Consider the following 21,216-nt stretch of genomic DNA (forward strand, 5'->3'; position numbering starts at 1 on the left):
ACCCCTTGCAGGTTGTTACGTTTTCTAATTTGCCAACTCTTAAGGTCTGGCGGTTTCTCCTTACGGGTGGTTTTTCATGTGCCTTTTGATTCTCCGGTCGTTCCTTTTCCATAGCCGGAACTACTCCATACCTGTGGCAGTCACGTGTCTGCATTGCCTTGAATCTTGGTAGATGCGGAGCGTCTGACCGCTGGCTGCTGTGTGACCGCTGGCTGCTGTGTGACCGCTGGCTGCTGTGTGACCGGTGCTGCGTCTTCGGTTGAATTGTTGCCGCCAGAGGCGTCTAGTTTATTGTGCACCCCATACTCATCCTGTGAGCGCTAGCGCAAAAAGGATTACAGGGGACACATAAGGTCTTTATCAGACCACAACGGAGATTATTGCAATATTCAGTACATTATTGGTGGTCTTTTCGCTAATACATAACTGTTCTAGCTATGGAGTATGACAGGTCCATAAAGAAGCTGCTGTTTATTATTGTCTTCACACTACACTGCTTGTTCCTTATTCTGTTATGTCATTTATCTGGTATAAGCGGAACACACATCTAGTTCCTTGATATCCGGAACCTGTCTGCTGGAAGGACTGTGTGGGGGGTTGGGATAGTAGCTTTGTTCTAGACATGTTGCTTGTCTAGGGGCAGCATGCTGAACTAGGAGCACTCTAGAGATATGCTGAGGGTGGCTGAGGGCAGGAACAGACAGACATACTGAGCCAGGGTCCTTCTAGAGACATGCTGAGGGCTTGAACAGAGTTAGGGTTATTCTAGGGCCCAGAGGAGAGATGGGTGGCTGGATGGTTTTGTTGTGTGATTGACGGGGAGGTCGTTGTCACAATTGGCCATCTCCGTCTGCCCCGCGGCTACTGGCTGGGGGCGTGCCACCAGGGGAGGGGGGGGGGTCAGAGGGCACTGGTGCCACGTCCCCAGCGCGGGAGGACCGACCTTCCTGACGGTGAGGGTTGGCACTCTCCTCACCCCAGGGGACGTGACCCAGGGCAGCTCCGGGAGAGTGATGTACTGCCACATACAGATGGACCTCACTCATCCATACCGTAACCTACCGTGTACTCTTACCTAACGTACTCTACAGGACCGAGCCTTAGCTCCTGGGCCTCGAGCCTCCTTTCCAACGGTGACTCGTCTAAAGCCATTACTGTTTTCCCTTCTAGTACAATCATCGTGTTTACTGACCAGACAATGTAATGTTTCCTCGCATCTCTGTGCTGATCCCGGAGCCTAGCTTCCGTGCCTCTTCTCTCTATTGAGCCTGCCTTCAACCTAAATATTATCTTAAACTTAATGTAGATTTGTGATTTGTATGTCTGGATCATGTCCTCTTTGTTTATACTATTTTCAATATCATTAGGGTTCAGTTTACCCAGTCTATCCCCGTAACTATTTAGCCTACTCAGGCACTTGCTTTAAGTTGTCTAGACTCTTGAAGGCTGTTTTGGCGTTGTCCAGCTTAGCATGTGCTGCTGATGATATTGTATGTGTGTGTGTGTCCTGGGAGGAAGACTGTGTCTGGTTGTCCCCAGTCACTGTTGATCAGCCCCACGCTAACACAAACGACAGGACTGTCATTCAGTGACTGAACATCCCCTTAATTTAACTCTTGGTTGTCCTTGCAGCGTTCAGAATTATTGAAACACTAGAGCAGAAAAGCTTTATTATCTGCGACTCCCGCTCCTCATTACTTCCACTAAATAGATTTTAATCAAATTATAACTTATCTCTCTAGCCAGACAGATATACAGTGACAGGAGCGACACAGTTCGAATACGACTTAGCTACAAGTGTCTCTGGCAGTTCAGCTAGTGTGTGGGTCTACATGACATCAAGTTATAACTTATGCACAGAGGAAGAGACACAGTAAACCATTAAATCTTTTAGAGATAGATTTAAACTTACGTTGCATGAAATAGCAAATCATTGTATTCACTTTATTGTTCGTCTACATACAGGATGTATATTCGTCTGTCTATCTGTTTGTGCCCGAGGCTGGAAGCCAGACGCTTGAAGCAAGTCGCGCCTAATATTTCTGGAACACACATTGGTGGTAGACGACTGTCATAGGCAGGTCGGGGTAGGCCCCACTGCCCCCCCCCCCTCTTCAACAGGACGGCACCTATTGCGACAACCAGCAACTCCTATGAAGTTCTAAATGGAGATCTAGTTCCCCCAGAGACTTGCACTGCCGCTCTTGAGCTTATCATCACACACGCAGCGTTGTGTCACAGTAACAATAGTAACACTACCGTTGGGTATATGTTTTTGTTGGCCACATATTGTTCATGTTCAGAGAGAGGGTGGGAGAGGGAGAGAGAGGGTGGGAGAGGGAGAGAGAGGGTGGGAGAGGGAGAGAGAGGGAGGGGTAAGGGGCGGGGGGGAGAGGGGGCACCGTACAGAATACATGTAGTGATAAAATATCTGAAATTCTTGCCTTCTGTCTATATTTAATTTGCTTCATGGTGCTACTTGACACCATGCATCACACTCCTTACACTTGTCTGACAGTGTCATCACTTGCCTGACACTGTCATCACTTGCGTGACATCAATTTTGACTGGTGGCACATTTACGACACTCCGGCATGATGGTGACACCGGCACCAGCGGGGTCCCTTGGCTAATATAAACCACCAGCTGGGGGGAGGGGACCCCTCGCCCCCTACCTTCCCCCCCTTTCCTTCCTCCCTTTAAGTTCCATACCTTCTCAAGTCACCCATCCTCTTGTTTAGCAACCCCTCATCCTCCCCTGCACTCCCTTCCTGGAAGAGGGGAGAGGTGAGACAGAGATGGAAGAGACAGGAGAAAGGCAGTTGAGGGAGTGTTAGTTTAGTTCATTTATTATGCACCCCATACCCATCTTGTGGGCGGTAGTGGGAAGGGTTACAGAGGCACATAATGGGCTCAGGGACTGAACCCCACAATTCATTTAGCTAAGCAAGTTACAATCTTGATGAGCTAGTTACAAAATTCAATATAAGTCGTCACATCAACAATGGGTTCGAGATCGACAACAAGTACAGGTTCTAAATTAAGCAACTGACATATGTGGAGAGCTAGTGTCACAATTGATATGTTTGTCCTGCACACCGCCTCCCATCCAGTGGGCAGCGGTGGATAGGTTACAATCACTTAAGTTACTACCTACAGTTAGCAAACTGGGGATATTTGGCTAAGATTTCTGGTAGCAGATCATTTTGAATGAAATATTGACACATCTCTTGATCATTTGTTATAGAATTCACTGACTTCACGTATCTCTTCGCACTCCATCACATAGTGACGGAGGGTGTGCGAATAATTTTGTTGACACAGTTTACATTTGGTCAGGTCTACATCGGCAGATAATGAGAATTCCCAGAGATACTTGTAACCTAGTCTAAGCCGAGCAGTAGTAACATCTAGAAGTCTGCTGATTTTATTGGATGATCCATAGATGTGTGGCTCCTCTGGCATGATAGTACGATGATAGATGGAATTACTGGTGTCGATTTCACTTTGCCTCAGATCTACAAGATCTTGTTGAAGTTCTCGGTGTACTGCTGCTCTCAGACTGCTTATTGACAATCTAACGTTACACTCAATTTGTTCTTCCAGAGAGTAAACAGGATGAAGAGGCACAAGTGAAGGGGGAGGAGAATTGCCAGGAGAAAGTGTCAAGCCATTACGACTATATAGCACTTGGAGGGATAAGGATTTGGGATGGGACGGGGGGGGGGGGGAGGAATGGTGCCCAACCACTTGCAAGGTCGGGGATTGAACACCGACCTGCGTGACGTGAGACCGTCGCTCTTCCCTCTTCCATACAGCCCAAGTGGTTGGACAAGTGAGGAGAAAGTTTAGAAATGGGAAATATAGTGAGAGTTATGATAGGAGGCGGGCTGTCAGCCCGCCTTGCTGACACCAGGCGGGCTGTCCGGCTTGCTGACACGATGTGTGAGTGTATCTAAGCTTGCTCTCTCTTGTCAGGGAGCTGTGAGTGTTGGTGTTAAAAGAGAGAAGCGGAGATGAGAGATAAGCGAGGGTTAAATGGGAGGGGAAGGGAGGAGTGATTAATATTCTTCTCTCTCTCCCAGGGAATGACGTCCGCTCCGTCATCCACCGCAACCATCACTTTGTTCCCTCACACACACACACACACACACACACACACACACACACACACACACACACACACACACACACACACACACACACACACACACACACACATCGGAAAGGGACTATGAGAACGATATTGCAATCAAAGCGAAAAAACAACCTAAGTTACTACACAGTCATATAAGAAGAAAAATGTCGGTGAACGACCAAGTGACAAGACTAAGGAAGACAGAGGGGGCATATACTGAAAGTGACAAGGAAATCTGCGGGGCACTGAATGCCAGTTTCCATGGAGTGTTCACTACCGAGCCTGAGCAGCTCCCATTGTTGGAAGGGGTTACCCTAGATGAAAGACTATCAGATATAGAGGTGACAGCAGAGGAGGTAATGAAACAGTTGACAACTCTAGATGCAACTAAAGCAGTTGGACCAGACAAAGTATCACCGTGGATACTAAAAGAAGCAGCACAGGCCCTCAGCGTGCCTCTGGCAATGATCTTTAATGAGTCACTTATGTCAGGAGAATTGCCCAGTTGCTGGAAGAAGGCAAATGTCGTGCCGATCTTCAAGAAAGGTGATAGGGAGGAGGCACTTAACTATAGACCTGTATCACTGACAAGCATCCCCTGTAAAATACTGGAAAGAATAATTAGACTACGACTGGTTGCACACCTGGAGAACATTAGGTTTGTGAACAAACATCAACATGGGTTCTGGACAGGGAAATCGTGCCTAACAAACCTTCTGGAATTCTATGATAAAATAACGAGGATAAGACAGGACAGAGATGGTTGGGCAGACTGCATATTTCTGGACTGCCAAAAAGCCTTTGATACAGTACCGCACATGAGACTGCTGTTCAAGCTCGAGAGGCAGGCGGGGGTGGGGGGAAAGGTCCTAGCATGGATAAGGAACTACCTAACAGGAAGGAGCCAAAGAGTTACGGTAAGGGGCGAGAAGTCGGACTGGCGAACAGTAACAAGTGGAGTACCACAAGGATCGGTGCTGGGACCAATTCTATTTCTTGTATATGTTAACGACATGTTTACAGGCGTAGAGTCCTACATGTCGATGTTTGCGGATGACGCAAAGTTGATGAGAAGAGTTGTGACAGATGGGGATTGCAGGATCCTCCAAGAGGACCTGAACAGGTTGCAGAGATGGTCAGAGAAATGGCTACTAGAATTCAACACGAGCAAATGTAAAGTTATGGAAATGGGACTAGGAGATAGGAGACCAAAGGGACAGTACACAATGAAGGGGAACAGCCTACCTGTAACGACGCGTGAAAGAGACCTGGGGGTGGACGTAACACCTAATCTATCTCCTGAGGCACATATAAATAGGATAACGACAGCAGCGTACTCTACACTGGCAAAAGTTAGAACATCATTCAGAAACCTAAGTAAGGAGGCATTTAGGGCGCTTTACACTGCCTACGTAAGGCCAGTCTTAGAGTATGCCGCCTCATCATGGAGTCCCCATCTGAAGAAGCATATAATGAAACTGGAAAAGGTTCAGAGGTTTGCAACGAGACTCGTCCCAGAGCTACGAGGGATGGGGTATGAGGAGCGCCTGAGGGAACTGTGCCTTACGACACTAGAAAGAAGAAGGGAGAGGGGGGACATGATAGGAACGTATAAGATACTCAGAGGGATTGACAGAGTGGACATAGACGAAATGTTCACACGGAATAGTAACAGAACGAGAGGACATGGATGGAAGCTTGAAACTCAGATGAGTCACAGAGATGTTAGGAAGTTTTCTTTTAGTGTGAGAGTAGTGGGAAAATGGAATGCACTTCAGGAACAGGTTGTGGAAGCAAATACTATTCATAATTTTAAAACCAGGTATGATAGGGAAATGGGACAGGAGTCATTGCTGTAAACAACCGATGCTCGAAAGGCGGGATCCAAGAGTCAATGCTCGATCCTGCAGACACAACTAGGTGAGTACACACACGTGTGTGTGTGTGTGTGTGTGTGGCGCTCATACTTGTCAATGTGTGGCTTTACACGTCATTCTCACACGCAGCTGTCAGCCATCCATCATCCAGCCAGCTCCAGTCCCAGCCGTATTTAGCCACGTGGGGAAATACCGGTTCCAGCCCGGTTCCCGTCGTGTTGAGGTACACGATGCCCGTCTATAACTGTTCGCCCCTTTTCACCCAACAGTAATTAGGCACCTGGATATTTATACTTATTGGTGGCTCTTGTTCCTGGAAAAACTTGTACATAAGGCTTACCATGAGCCATGGGAAGGGAAAGCTCTCAGCCAGCTAAGAGATGCCAGAAGTCGTCTCCTCCTGTACTCATATGTGTTAAATACCCAGAAATTACCATCTCTTTTAAGGGTCTGAGTTTGGTGCAGTGGGTTAAAGGCGTACCTGATATGCCAGTTGCTGTGAGGCTTCTGTACTGGCTAGCGTTCGATTCTCCTGGTGGGAAAGTGTTCTAAAGCTGTAAAAACTTCAATTGCGTGTTTAGGCAAGTTGTGCATTATATATATATATATATATATATATATATATATATATATATATATATATATATATATATATATATATATATATATATATATATATATATATGTCGTACCTAGTAGCCAGAACGCACTTCTCAGCCTACTATGCAAGGCCCGATTTGCCTAATAAGCCAAGTTTTCCTGAATTAATATATTTTCTCTAATTTTTGTCTTATGAAATGATAAAGCTACCCATTTCATTATGTATGAGGTCAATTTTTTTTCAATGGAGTTAAAATTAACGTAGATATATGACCGAACCTAACCAACCCTACCTAACCTAACCTAACCTATCTTTATAGGTTAGGTTAGGTAGCCTAAAAAGTTAGGTTAGGTTAGGTTAGGTAGGTTAGGCTGTCGAAAAACAATTAATTCATGAAAACTTTTCTTATAGTGGTACCACCTCTGGTGCAATTCAATTGCAGGGACCCACATCCTCGAAGAAGAAAACAAAGAGCATTCAGAGAAGACCTTGTGGATTCTCGCTGAACACTTTAATCTTTTCTTCTCCTACCACCCCTATTGTTTTTTGTATGTTTTGTTTTATTTTATTTTATTTTATTTTATTACATTACTACAGTTTACAGAGAACACACACATATAGATAACAATATAACAATCAGTGTTCGAAGACCTTGTCCAGCTCCTCGGAGGTTGGGTGCGTACCCAGGATACAGCACGCATTTCCTCTCTGAACTGCGACACTGAGGCGCTGGAACAGGAAACTGGCCGCTCGTGAGTCTCTAGTTTTCCCAATGAGTTCTTCACCCACCTCCTTTAAACACCTAAGTACACATTTACCCCAGGCGCCCAGAGTCTCAGAGCCTATCTTCACGAACCTGTAATAACGTTCTAGGTCTCTGTACTTGTTGATTTTCTTGGTCTCCCTGAAGGTGGCTGCCCCACCTCCCTCTGCTGAACTGTAACATAGATAGGTATCAGCAGATGCACGTGTGTAATCCCATACGACCTGTTTACCTTCCCTCCATGGCTGCAGGGTGACTCCATCTGGGCGTTTTTGGCTGTTGTCAGGTCTGCACAACTGAGGTTCCCTTTGTGCTGGACACCCAGCTGTAGCCAAACTTCTCTTGATGATGTCATTGACTGCTTCATGTCTGGCAATCTTTCCCTGTGTCTTACGACAGATGAGACCATGGCTGCCGTATTGGTCTGCCCGTGCATGGCCGCAAATACACCGGTGTTCGGTGGAGATAGGGAGGGCAAGGCGCAGGGCAAAACCAATACTTAGGGCCCGATGGTCCAGGCGGGTGCCCAGGCCGGAATTAAGGACTGCCAACAGGAAGTCCCCAGCATGGGGGGCTTGCACAGCTAGGAGACGCGCTCTGTCCTTCCCAGAAGCTGCCTCCAGCAATGCTTTGGCGATGTTCTCCACTATGGGGCTATCCCATTTGGCCTGTTTGCCGTCGTTTGGGAAAGTTGGTCGAGTGTGTGAATTGGCAAGAGTGTCCCACTGACCAGCTCCTTCCATAAATTTGGGATCACGAATCCCAATGGAGTTCCTTAGGTATTCTGGTAGTATTTCATTCACTAATTCACTGGTAGCACTGGTCGAGGATAAGAATGCCGGCAATGCTAACTGTGTCGCCTTGCGAATACCTATACTCCCAAGTCTAACTGGGAGCGTTGTTTGGTCCCACTGGTCATCTTGCAGGGAGAGGTTTAGCACTTTCATAGTTATTGACTTTATGAATGAGTCGTATTCCGTTAATTTTGGGCTGTCAAAGGAAGAAGCACACCTGACGAAATAGGTAAGTCTGGGCAAAGCCAAGCATGCATATATATATATATATATATATATATATATATATATATATATATATATATATATATATATATATATATATATATATATATATATATATATATGTCGTACCTAGTAGCCAGAACGCACTTCTCAGCCTACTATGCAAGGCCCGATTTGCCTAATAAGCCAAGTTTTCATGAATTAATTGTTTTTCGACTACCTAACCTACCTAACCAAACCTAACCTAACTTTTTCGGCTACCTAAACTAACCTAACCTATAAAGATAGGTTAGGTTAGGTTAGGTAGGGTTGGTTAGGTTCGGTCACATATCTACATTAATTTTAACTCCAATAAAAAAAATTGACCTCATACATAATGAAATGGGTAGCTTTATCATTTCATAAGAAAAAAATAGAGAAAATATATTAATTCAGGAAAACTTGGCTTATTAGGCAAATCGGGCCTTGCATAGTAGGCTGAGAAGTGCGTTCTGGCTACTAGGTACGACATATATATATATATATATATATATATATATATATATATATATATATATATATATATATATATATATATATATATATATATATATATATATATATATATATATATATATACACACACACACACACACACACACACACACAAGAATTGTTTAAGAATGTTCCCTGGCTTAAGCGTTAGAGAATGGCCAACGTTCTTCTATAGAACTATTCTATTACCTCTTAACCTCTTATCTAACAATTAAACATATTATGTTTTAGTTTTTAATTTTTTTTTCCTCCAGGTAAAGGAAGGAACCTGGAGAGAATGTCTGGCCGCCACAGTCTAGACAGTCTAGGTAAGTTGGCCCTCATTTCTGGACGTTTTTTTAAAATTTTCCATTTTTTACCGTAGTTGGGGACATGAAGCCCGGTTTACTTATCGAGGAGCCCCTAGGCCTAGGCCAATTACTGACCTTTTCCAGGATGCCTCCCACAATACTTGGTTAACTTTTTGGTACCTGCTAGGTGAATTGAGGCTTCTTGTACAACACGTTCAGCTAGGTGAATTGAGGCTAACTATTGACCTTCTCCAAGATATCACCCAATACATGTGAATTAATCAATCAATCGATTGTACAGGTAAATGTGGAGGGGAAGTGGGGGACAGACGAAGAATAGTCTGGAGAGGAAACTTTGTACTCGTAAAGACTAGAGCCAGGGCTTAACCCAGCAGCAGCCCGAGGATTCTTGGGTAGTTGTCGTAGAATAGACGCACCATCCAAAGCTCCAAAAGGCGAAGAGGGCCGAGTGGTAGTCACAAGTCCTTACTTTACCTTACCTATGTTTTTTTTTTGGGGGGGGGTGAGGGCTGTTTCAGAGGGCTGGCTGTACCAATTATAGAGCTAGTGAGTTAGTGAAGAACTCTAGGTTTTCTGTTTTTTCTTAGTCTGAACCTTGTTACGAATTGAGGTGGCCGTGCTGTCATTGGAGTTCGGCGAGGTGACCTCCATGAGGAAGTCTTTTGTGGAGTAGGTGTTGGGCTGCGGCAATGGAGCTGCTACCGAGAGTTCCTTGTCTGAGGAGTCCGTGACGTAGTCCGTTGTTGGTGGGTTTGACTTTGGTCTTACAGCCTGAGGTTGAGGTTGGCTCTGGAATGGCTGAGTGGCGGTAGAAGCTGGCTCAGTCACTTTGATAGTGTTGTTAGTGGTCGTCGGAGACAGCATGTCTGCGATCGCATCTGCTGAGATCTTGAGGTTATCTTGAGATGATTTCGGGGCTTAGCATCCCCGCAGCCTGGTCCTCGACCAGGCCTCCTTTTTGTTACCCTCTCCCCCCAGGAAGCAACCCATAGCAGCTGTCTAACTCCCAGGTTCCTATTTACTACTAGGTAACAAGGGACATCAGGGTGAAAGAAACATTTTGCCCATTTGTCTCTGCCTCCACCGGGAATCGAACCCAGAACTTCAGCACTACGAATCTGAAGCACTGTCCACTCAGCTGTCAGGCGCCTTGGTGATGGTGATGGTGGGAGCTTTGGGGGCTGGATTGGAGGATGCTGTTGTTTGTGCAGCCTGGGTTTTTGGCGAAGATGAAGTCTGAGTTGAGATCGACCTTGTGGAAAGTCCCTGTGTGGTAGGGAAGGTAGTGAGACTTGCATCAGGGGCTATGATGCGATCCAGGCCATTGGCTAGGTACAACACGTTCAGTTCCCTGACGAAGCAGTGGTTGTCTGGTCCGGCAAGCCTCTTCGCTAATCGTATAAGACCAGGGATAACGCCTGCACGTGATGCAGGGGGCTGCGAAAGTGCTGGTTGGGCCTTTGGTCCCCAGTGTGAAGGTTGGGTCGTCTGGTTGGGAGCTACTGTTTGGTTGTTTGGTAAGACTGGGAAGTCTTCTCGCTGGTTGGTAGGAGCTGAGGTGCTCTGTATAGCGTCAGGGGCTCTAGTGGCAGGGTTAAGAGGGTTGGCTTTCTTGGCTTCGATCTGGGCCTTGAGCATCGGAGTTACAGAATTTTTGATGAGAGTGACGGACACCGCCTTGACCACTTTCTGGAAGAATGTGAACACCTGAGAGGCATTAGAAATATGTGTAGAATAATAAACCCCTACATTGTTTGAGTTAGGAAAACACTATTTGTCAAATATTGATACTGTTCTTAAAACATTCCCGCTTTTGCACCCGCATGATAACGTAAGATTTTAAGGTTAAGGTTGACAGATGTTAATCTTCTTGTTTGAGGAGCTGTTCACTTGAGACAGTTAAGCAAGTCCCAGCTGTGTCTGGGTACAAGTGACAGGATGAACAACCCAGTGGGTTTTGTTCCTATTGGGGAGTGTTGTACATGCTGCTATGGCGGTGTGTCCACTCACAAGATGAGTGGCGCTGCCCAATAAACTCGCCCCTCGGGACAAAATTAAAAAACAAAATTAAAAATATATTTTTTTTCCTGTGTGCGGGGGCAGTGGTAGAAGATTGCTGGGTGATTGCCGTTACAGAGCAGGCAGCGAGGGGTTGTTGTTTTACAGATGGAGTAATGATGGTCCAGGGCACAGAGGCTGCACTTCTGGGCGGTGTGCTGACACTTGTTGGTGGGGTGGGAGAGCTTGTAGCACTTGAAGCACTTTTGGAGCTCATGATATCGTTCCTTTTTTCATTTAGTGGGGCGGTATCTTGATGCCGGAGCAGTAGAAACCTTGTGTGGCAGCCTGGGTGGTCTCGGCTAAGGAGGTGAAAGATATCTTCATTGTTGTTTTATCGGTGCTGCGAAACTCTATTGCGAATACGCTCAGGTTCGGGTTTCGTCTTCGTTTAGAAATGAGCTTACGTCCAGTTCGGTCAGCGATCGATCGGGTGGTTCTGCCAACAAAACCAGTTCTTTTGGCTAGGTACTGACGTGGGCAGTAAGTATCCAGGTTGTGCTCCTCGCGAGTTGGGCATTCGTGGGTCTGGAGTTTTCCTAGGTCCTCCTCATGTGAGAAGAAGAGCACGATATCCTCATCTTCCTGACTAATGTCAATGGGTGTGATGCCGGCTCCGTCCTTAAGGATCTGCAGGATGTCGCTTTTTCCAACAGCACGACCGTCTAGGGGCCACTGTGTCCTCCCTCTCGATGGGTCGCAATGGCAACGGATGTTTTATGGGAAGGAATCAGGCTCTCTGGTACTTTACCGGGCAATGTTCATTACATAAGGAGGCCCTCCGTGTACTGCTGAGTATACTGGGGAAGATAGTGGGCCCCAATATCTGGGGCTGACTTGTGGTAATGTGCCTTGGCTAGAGTAGTGGTGAGAGAGAGAGAGAGAGGAAAAGTGTAGGTCCGTCCGTGACAGCTGTTCGTGTTGCAATCAATACATGTGTAACAGGTTCCTATTTACTGCTAGGAGAACATGCATCAGGTGAAAGGAAACATTGCCCAAACATCTGTCCTGCCACGGGAATCGAACCTGGGTTCCTTTGGGTGTGACCCGATATTTATATACTTAATTCATCAGCCCGTCCTCTCGAGCGTTCACATCGTCACCAAACTTAAGTGCTAAATGGCCCGAACCTAACCTAACACAGGATCCATGAATAGAAAACGGGACAGCACGTAAATTTTCCGAGCCGCTATGATTATTAGAACATTAGTTTTTGGCCTTAGGGGATTAAGACGTCTGAATGCGATATACTATTCAAGAGGGTTGAAGTCATTACTGTTCTTTGGCTTAAGAATGTTTAAGTGTGTTTGTAATTATAACATTTAAGATTACTTGTTGCAATTAATAGTCATGTACGATTTTATATATTGTTATAGTATTATATCCAGCGTGTGTGATGTGGTGGTGTATGGTAGGTGGAGCAGCTTGACCCCGGGAGTGGTGGGCTCCACACCCGCCTCCCAGGTGGGTGTGGAGCTCAATAGGAGTCCCGCACCTCTGAGCCTTAAACTGAATCCTCTCTTTCAATTTTTAATTGTTGGAAGGCGTCTCACAGTCTTATGGAAGGCCTTCCAAGAAGGGGTTCGACCAGGGGGCGTGCGGTGATGACTAACGTGTGGACCAACCCGGTGAGGGGGCAGGCAGGACCTTCCCCTTACCTGAGGGGAGAGGCAGGACCTTCCCCTTACCTGAGGGGAGAGGCAGGACCTTCCCCTTACCTGAGGGGAGAGGCAGGACCTTCTTCTTGCTTCTGGCTGTGGTTCAGTGCTGGATTTTACACATTATACGCCACAATAAGCTAATTGTACGCTTCAATAAATGAGTTATTAGCCATAATATACGCCTCGACTGTATAAATGACCAGGTACCTTAGTATCACATAGGCAGCTCTTGACACACTATATAACCCTTCATATAGTCTAGGGCAGCTGTCTAAATGTCCATATACCTATGTAAATAAGTAAATAAAGCAATTTACCTCCTTGAAGTTTGTGGTGGGTGGGTGACGGAGGGGGTGAGAGGGCAGCTGGGGCTGTGTAGGAGACATGGCGGGTGTTCATCCAGCGACAACCAGCCCTTGTTACCATGTCCTCCTAGTTATAATGTGGTAAGGACCTTCTGGGTCGACTGTGTTACCTAATACTGCTGCAGTTGGCTATAGTGTCTTCTCTCTCTCTGTGCCGGGGTGTGACTCTTGACGTTGTGGGGTATTGTGTGTGTGTGTGTGTGTGTGTGTGTGTGTGTGTGTGTGTGTGTGTGTGTGTGTACTCACCTAGTTGCACTCACCTAGTTGTGCTTGCGGGGGTTGAGCTCTGGCTCTTTGGTCCCGTCTCTCAACCGTCAATCAACAGGTGTACAGGTTCCTGAGCCTATTGGGCTCTATCATATCTACACTTGAAACTGTGTATGGAGTCAGCCTCCACCACATTACTTCGTAATGCATTCCATTTGTCAACCACTCTGACACTAAAAAAGTTCTTTCTAATATCTCTGTGGCTCATTTGGGCACTCAGTTTCCACCTGTGTCCCCTAGTGCGTGTGCCCCTTGTGTTAAATAGCCTGTCTTTATCAACCCTGTCGATTCCCTTGAGAATCTTGAATGTGGTGATCATGTCCCCCCTAACTCTTCTGTCTTCCAACGAAGTGAGGTTTAATTCCCGTAGTCTCTCCTCGTAGCTCATATCTCTCAGCTCGGGTACTAGTCTGGTGGCAAACCTTTGAACCTTTTCCAGTTTAGTTTTATGCTTCACTAGATATGGACTCCATGCTGGAGCCACATACTCCAGGATTGGTCTGACATATGTGGTATACAAAGTTCTGAAAGATTCCTTACACAAGTTTCTAAAGGCCGTTCTTATGTTAGCCAACCTGGCATATGCTGCTGATGTTATCCTCTTGATATGAGCTTCAGGGGACAGGTCTGGCGTGATATCAACCCCCAGGTCTTTCTTTCTCTCTGACTCTTGAAGTATTTCAACTCCCAAATGATACCTTGTATCTGGTCTCCTGCTTTCTACCCCTGTCTTTATTACATTACATTTGCTTGGGTTAAACTCTAACAGCCATTTGTTCGACCATTCCTGCAGCTTGTCCAGGTCTTCTTGTGTGTGTGTGTGTGTGTGTGTATGTGTGTGTGTGTGTGTGTGTGTGTGTGTGTGTGTGTGTGTGTGTGTGTGTGTGTGTGTGTGTGTGTGTGTGTGTGTGTGTGTGTGTGTCCTCACCTATCAATACTTACCTTTCAGTGTCTTCGGGGAGGTGAGGTCTAGCTCTTTATAACCTTGTATATTTTACCTAATAGCCTTGTATATGTTGCGTGATAATTTAACTATTCTGACATTCGAAATGTTTTTGTCGAATCTACCTTTAAGGTTGTGGATGGAGGTGGCTTCCACAACGTCTTCCAGTGCACTAAACCTGGTGACCACTTGTACAAGGAACGAGCACTTCTTCACATTTCTTACTCATTTGTGTTTCCAGCTTCCACTTGTGTGCTCTCGTCCTCCTGGGTCCCACTTTTATGAGACTGTACTTGTCTATCTTGTCAAATATCCTCAGTATCTTGTATGTTGCGACCATGTTCCCTCTGTTTCTTCTCTCCTCTAGGGTTGTGACGTCTAATTCTTGTAACCGATTGCAGGCGATGAGTCACAATAACGTGGCTGAAGTATGTTGACCAGACCACACACTAGAAATTGAAGGGACGACGACGTTTCGGTCCGTCCTGGACCATTCTCAAGTCACAATCGACTTGAGAATGGTCCAGGACGGACCGAAACGTCGTCGTCCCTTCAATTTCTAGTGTGTGGTCTGGTCAACTTGTAACCGATCCTCATAGTTTAATCCTCTCATCTCTGGCACTTATCTTGTTGCAAACCTTTGTATTTTGTCAATGTTTATGCTTCTCCAGGTGCGGGTTCCAGGTCGGTGCTCAATGTTCCAGCACTGGTCTGGAAATACTGAGTGCCTTGAAAGTGCCCTGACTTTGGTTTCTAATCGATGTACTCTGACGTCGATTAGAGTACTAGATTAGAGTAGAGTTCTCTGGCGTCTTAGTTTGCCAGCGTCCCACCTGCTACTGGTGTCAACCTGTGTATGTGTGCCTCTGTAGATAGTGCTAGTATTATATCTACTCTAAACTCCTTTTCTTTCTCCCCACTTATGATGTAGATACAATATATTCTTATTTCTTTCTTTTACATCTTTATTATTTTACACTTTTTGGAACTGAATTCTAGCATCCTTTTGTTTCCACTCCAGGAGGCCGTCAGGTGGACCCGTAACCCTTAGCAGCCGTCCGCGGTGTTTACTTCACCTGTTAACTTGGCGTCGTCAACAAACACTGGCATGTTCGAGCTCACTTGCTCGGGCAGGTCGTTCACAACACCCACCCTTGGGGAACCCTCCTCCTTACCTTCCTCCACCTTGAATTAAGCCTCCTTCAAGCTTGTTACCTTTCTCCATCTTGAAGCCTTATCTCTGTGATGTTCTGTTTTCCGTTCTTCAGGAAGTCCTTTACCCAGTTCGCTGTCTCCCCAGTTATCCCTACTTACTTCTTCATCTTGAAGACCAGTCTTTCATGAGAAACAGTATCAAAGGCTTTTGACAGTCTTGGAAGTTACAGTCTACCCAGCCTTCTTTTTCTTGCTTTATTATAGAAATCGATTAAGTTTGTCAGCCAATATTTTCTCCTTCCAAAACCATACTCTCCATTTATTACAAAGTTTATCCTTTCCGAGTGATCAGTTATTCTCCACCTGATTACTTGTTCCATTACTTGGCTCAGAATACCTATCAGTGACACTGATCTGTAATTCAGTACCTCCTGGTTCTCACCTTTTTTAAAATATCGGAACTACGTTTACCCTTTCAAAAATTCTGGGAAGCATCCAGTGTCAAGTGTTTTATTGAGAACTTGAGTTACCAGGCGAGACAGTACCTCTGCAGCCCCTCTCAAGAGCCTGGTCCTGGTGATATTATGTCTGGTCCTGATGATTTTGTTGCATCTAAGTCCTCCAAGTGTTTCTTAACCTCCTCCAGAACTACTACTATGACATCCAGTGTTTCCTCCGGCCTTTTATCTCTCTGGCCTCCACGCTGGTTCTTTTATAAAGGCCTCCTGAAATCTTTTGTTCAGTTCTTCACAAACCTCCTTGTCGTTTTCCGTGAGACTTGCACCTAGTTTCTTCCAGCTGATCACGTGGTCTCTTACTGTTCTTCCTCGTTATATGGCTATAGAACAGCTGTGGTTGGTCCTTAGCTTTCACAACAATGATATTTTCAAATTGCTTGTCAGTTTCCTTCGTGACTCATGGGTATTAATTCCTCGCTGTGTGTTGTGCCTCTATAATGTCCTCCGTTCCTGCCTCTCTCTTCTATTTCCACGCTTCTCCTGTCCTCTCCTTCGCTTGCCGGCTGAGGCCAGGGTGATGAGTCTTGGCGGGGGAGTGGTTGGGTAGTAGTTGTGTGATGGGGTGGGGGGAGGTACACTTGGGGTGGGTATAGTGGGGCATGATCACTACCCTCCACTCTGCCCCTCTCAACGTGCCCACACTCGACACACCCCACCATTACTAATATTTTATCCTGGGTTAACGTCACGGCTTGTTCCCCTCGTGTACAACCACTCATTATGCTGGGTAGTTATGTTGAAGACGACACAAGCCAGCTCTGGCCTGAGAAACCAGAGATTATTTATAATTTACTGCAATGATTTTGGAGGAGGGATAAGACGATAATCATACTGTTGATGTTAATTGTCCAGTGGTTGGGTACTTAGGCAGAGGTGGGGTAGGCTGGTTCCTCTTGAGAGGAAGGTGGTTGCTGAGCAGCTTGTGGACGAGACGGTAGTGAGGGTGGTGAACATTACCCTCAGATTTCACCGGTTTGTGAGGCTACTGGTGAGTGTTCCCCCCCCCCCTACACCATGCCCCGGTGTACTGGGCAGCACCACCACCAGGCCGCACCGTGCCCCAACACACCCCGTGCCCCGGCAGTGGGCATCAGTAGCGGGGCATGGATGCCTTCGTCTGATAAACAGAGTTTAGACGTCGTCTGGGGAGAACAAGCGGGTCCTTGTGGCGGCTCTTGTGGCCTCCTTACCTACCCTGGCCCTCTCACTTCCTCCTTGTCCCCCTCACCACTTCCCTCACCTCCTCTCTCACCACTCATTACGTAGCACCACGAAAGGAAAATAGGTGATGAAGAATTATCTTGGATAAAAATATCTGCTGGGACCTCAATAAAGACAACTGTCACATTATTAATGATGTGGGGAGACTGGGGGTGATGTGGGGAGACTGGGGGTGATGTGGGGAGACTGGGGGTGATGTGGGGAGACTGGGGGTGATGTGGGGAGGCTGGGGTGATGTGGGGAGGCTGGGGGTGATGTGGGGAGGCTGCGGGTGATGTGGGGAGACTGGGGGTGATGTGGGGAGGCTGGGGGTGATGTGGGGAGGCTGGGGGTGATGTGGGGAGGCTGGGGGTGATGTGGGGAGGCTGGGGGTGATGTGGGGAGACTGGGGGTGATGTGGGGAGACTGGGGGTGATGTGGGGAGGCTGGGGTGATGTGGGGAGGCTGGGGGTGATGTGGGGAGGCTGCGGGTGATGTGGGGAGACTGGGGGTGATGTGGGGAGGCTGGGGGTGATGTGGGGAGGCTGGGGTGATGTGGGGAGACTGGGGGTGATGTGGGGAGGCTGGGGGTGATGTGGGGAGGCTGGGGGTTAAGGTTGTAAGAAGGCTCCTACCGAGCACTTGAGTAGTGCCTACAGGAGGCCACACTCCCTACACCCAGGGCATGTGTGGCCAAGCCTCGTCACTGTAGCAGTGACTCTGCCTAGATATGGAATGGAAACAACAGGGCATCAGCGAAGTTGCAGAATCTGTGGTGAGAGTGATGGACACCGCCTTGACCACTATCTACGTGAATGTGAACACCTGAGAGACATTTGGAATATGTGTAGAATAATACACCCCACATTGTTTGAGTTAGGAAAACACTATTTGTCAAATATTGATACTGTTCTTAAAAGATTTCCCCATTTTGCACCCGCAAGATAACGTAAGCTTTTAAGGGTTGATAGATGTTAATCTTCTTGTTTGAGGAGCTGTTCACTTGAGACAGTTAAGCAAGTCCCAGCTGTGTCTGGGTACAAGTGACAGGATGAACAACCCAGCGGGTTTTCTTCCTATTGGGGAGTGTTGTTCATGCTGCTATGGCGGTGTGTCCACTCACAGGATGAGTGGCGCTGCCCAACAAACTCGCCCCTCGGGGCAAAATTTAAAAAATTTACTTGGGTCATCCTACGTTGATATAAAGTCCGTTCTACGTTCATTTAACATTGAACTAACGTTGATCCTATGTTTAACGGGCGTTTATCCAGTGGGTACAATAGCCAAATGTAACGTTAGTTACACTTTGAATCAACGTTATTAGTGGGTGTGTGAGGGGAGGCGGGTGTGTACACACCTAGGTGTGCTTGCGGGGGTTGAGCTTTGGCTCTTTGGTCCCGCCTCTCAACCGTCAATGTACTGGTGAACAGGTTCCTGAGCCTACTGGGCTCTATCATATCTACACTTGAAACTGTGTATGGAGTCAGCCTGCAGATGACCGTCTTCTCGAAACTCCCTTCCTTTCTTATCAGCAGGGCTACTACACCTCCTCCAATTCATTCCCTCTTTTTCCTTATCACAGTTAAGTCCTGGAGAAACATCACATTCGTTATGATTCCTGAGACATTTGTTTCCGTGAGTTCAGTTACATCTGGGTTCCCTTCTTGTGCTTTTTCCCTAAGTTCACTTGCCTTGTAATCCCATTAATGTTTGAGTACATCACCTTGAAGCTGAATTTTCTTTCCATCCTCAGTTTCTGTTGCTTTCTGTCGATGTGTGAGGGGAGGCAGGTGTGTGAGGGGAGGCAGGTGTGTGAGGAGAGGTTGGTGTGTGAGGGGAGGCAGATGTGTGAGGGGAGGCGGGTGTGTGAGGGGAGGCTGGTGTGTGAGGGGGAGGCTGGTGTGTGAGGGGAGGCAGATGTGTGAGGGGAGGCTGGTGTGTGAGGAGAGGTTGGTGTGTGAGGGGAGGCAGATGTGTGAGGGGAGGCGGGTGTGTGAGGAGAGGTTGGTGTGTGAGGGGAGGCAGATGTGTGAGGGGAGGCTGGTGTGTGAGGAGAGGTTGGTGTGTGAGGGGAGGCAGATGTGTGAGGGGAGGCGGGTGTGTGAGGGGAGGCTGGTGTGTGAGGGGGAGGCTGGTGTGTGAGGGGAGGCAGGTGTGTGAGGGGAGGCAGGTGTGTGAGGGGAGGCTGGTGTGTGAGGGGAGGCGGGTGTGTGAGGGGAGGCGGGTGTGTGAGGGGAGGTTGGTGTGTGACGGGAGGTGGGTGTGTGAGGGGAGGCGGGTGTGTGAGGGGAGGTGGGTGTGTGAGGGGAGGTTGGTGTGTGAGGGGAGGTGGGTGTGTGAGGGGAGGCGGGTGTGTGAGGGGAGGTGGGTGTGTGAGGGGAGGCGGGTGTGTGAGGGGAGGTGGGTGTCTGAGGGGAGGCGGGTGTGAGGGGAGGTGGGTGTGTAAGGGGAGGCGGGTGTGTGAGGGGAGGCGGGTGTGTAAGGGGAGGCGGGTGTGTGAGGGGAGGTGGGTGTGTGAGGGGAGGCGGGTGTGTGAGGGGAGGCGGGTGTGTGAGGGGAGGCAGGTGTGTGAGGAGAGGCGGGTGTGTGAGGGGAGGTTGGTGTGTGAGAGGAGGCGGGTGTGTGAGGGGAGGCGGGTGTGTGAGGGGAGGTGGGTGTGTGAGGGGAGGCGGGTGTGTGAGGGGAGGCGGGTGTGTGAGGGGAGGTGGGTGTGTGAGGGGAGGCGGGTGTGTGAGGGGTGGCAGGTGTGTGAGGGGAGGTGGGTGTGTGAGGGGAGGCGGGTGTGTGAGGGATGGCAGGTGTGTGAGGGGAAGCGGGTGTGTGAGGGGTGGCAGGTGTGTGAGGGGAGGTGGGTGTGTGAGGGGAGGCGGGTGTGTGAGGGGTGGCAGGTGTGTGAGGGGAGGCGGGTGTGTGAGGGGGTGGCAGGTGTGTGAGGGGAGGCGGGTGTGTGATGGGAGGTGGGTGTGTGAGGGGAGGTGGGTGTGTGAGGGGTGGCAGGTGTGTGAGGGGAGGCGGGTGTGTGAGGGGAGGTTGGTGTGTGAGGGGAGGTGGGTGTGTGAGGGGTGGCAGGTGTGTGAGGGGTGGCAGGTGTGTGAGGGGAGGTGGGTGTGTGAGGGGTGGCAGGTGTGTGAGGGGAGGCGGGTGTGTGAGGGGAGGCGGGTGTGTGAGGGGAGGCGGGTGTGTGAGGGGAGGCGGGTGTGTGAGGGGTGGCAGGTGTGTGAGGGGAGGTGGGTGTGTGAGGGGTGGCAGGTGTGTGAGGGGAGGTGGGTGTGTGAGGGGAGGCAGGTGTGTAAGGGGAGGCAGGTGTGTGAGGGGAGGCGGGTGTGTGAGGGGTGGCAGGTGTGTGAGGGGAGGTGGGTGTGTGAGGGGAGGCTGGTGTGTGAGGGGTGTCAGGTGTGTGAGGGGAGGCGGGTGTGTGAGGGGTGGCAGGTGTGTGAGGGGAGGCGGGTGTGTGATGGGAGGTGGGTGTGTGAGGGGAGGTGGGTGTGTGAGGGGTGGCAGGTGTGTGAGGGGTGGCAGGTGTGTGAGGGGAGGCGGGTGTGTGAGGGGAGGTGGGTGTGTGAGGGGAGGTGGGTGTGTGAGGGGTGGCAGGTGTGTGAGGGGTGGCAGGTGTGTGAGGGGAGGCGGGTGTGTGAGGGGAGGCGGGTGTGTGAGGGGAGGCGGGTGTGTGAGGGGTGGCAGGTGTGTGAGGGAAGGCGTGTGAGTGTCTCTACTTATCTATCCATATCTCCCCTCATTCCATAGGGCTTGTAATTACCATTTTGTTGGTTTATAAATGTAAATTAATATTTACACGTTTAATCTCA

Source organism: Procambarus clarkii, chromosome 40 (assembly GCF_040958095.1).
Source record: "Procambarus clarkii isolate CNS0578487 chromosome 40, FALCON_Pclarkii_2.0, whole genome shotgun sequence".
In the NCBI taxonomy this organism is placed as follows: Eukaryota; Metazoa; Arthropoda; class Malacostraca; order Decapoda; family Cambaridae; genus Procambarus; species Procambarus clarkii.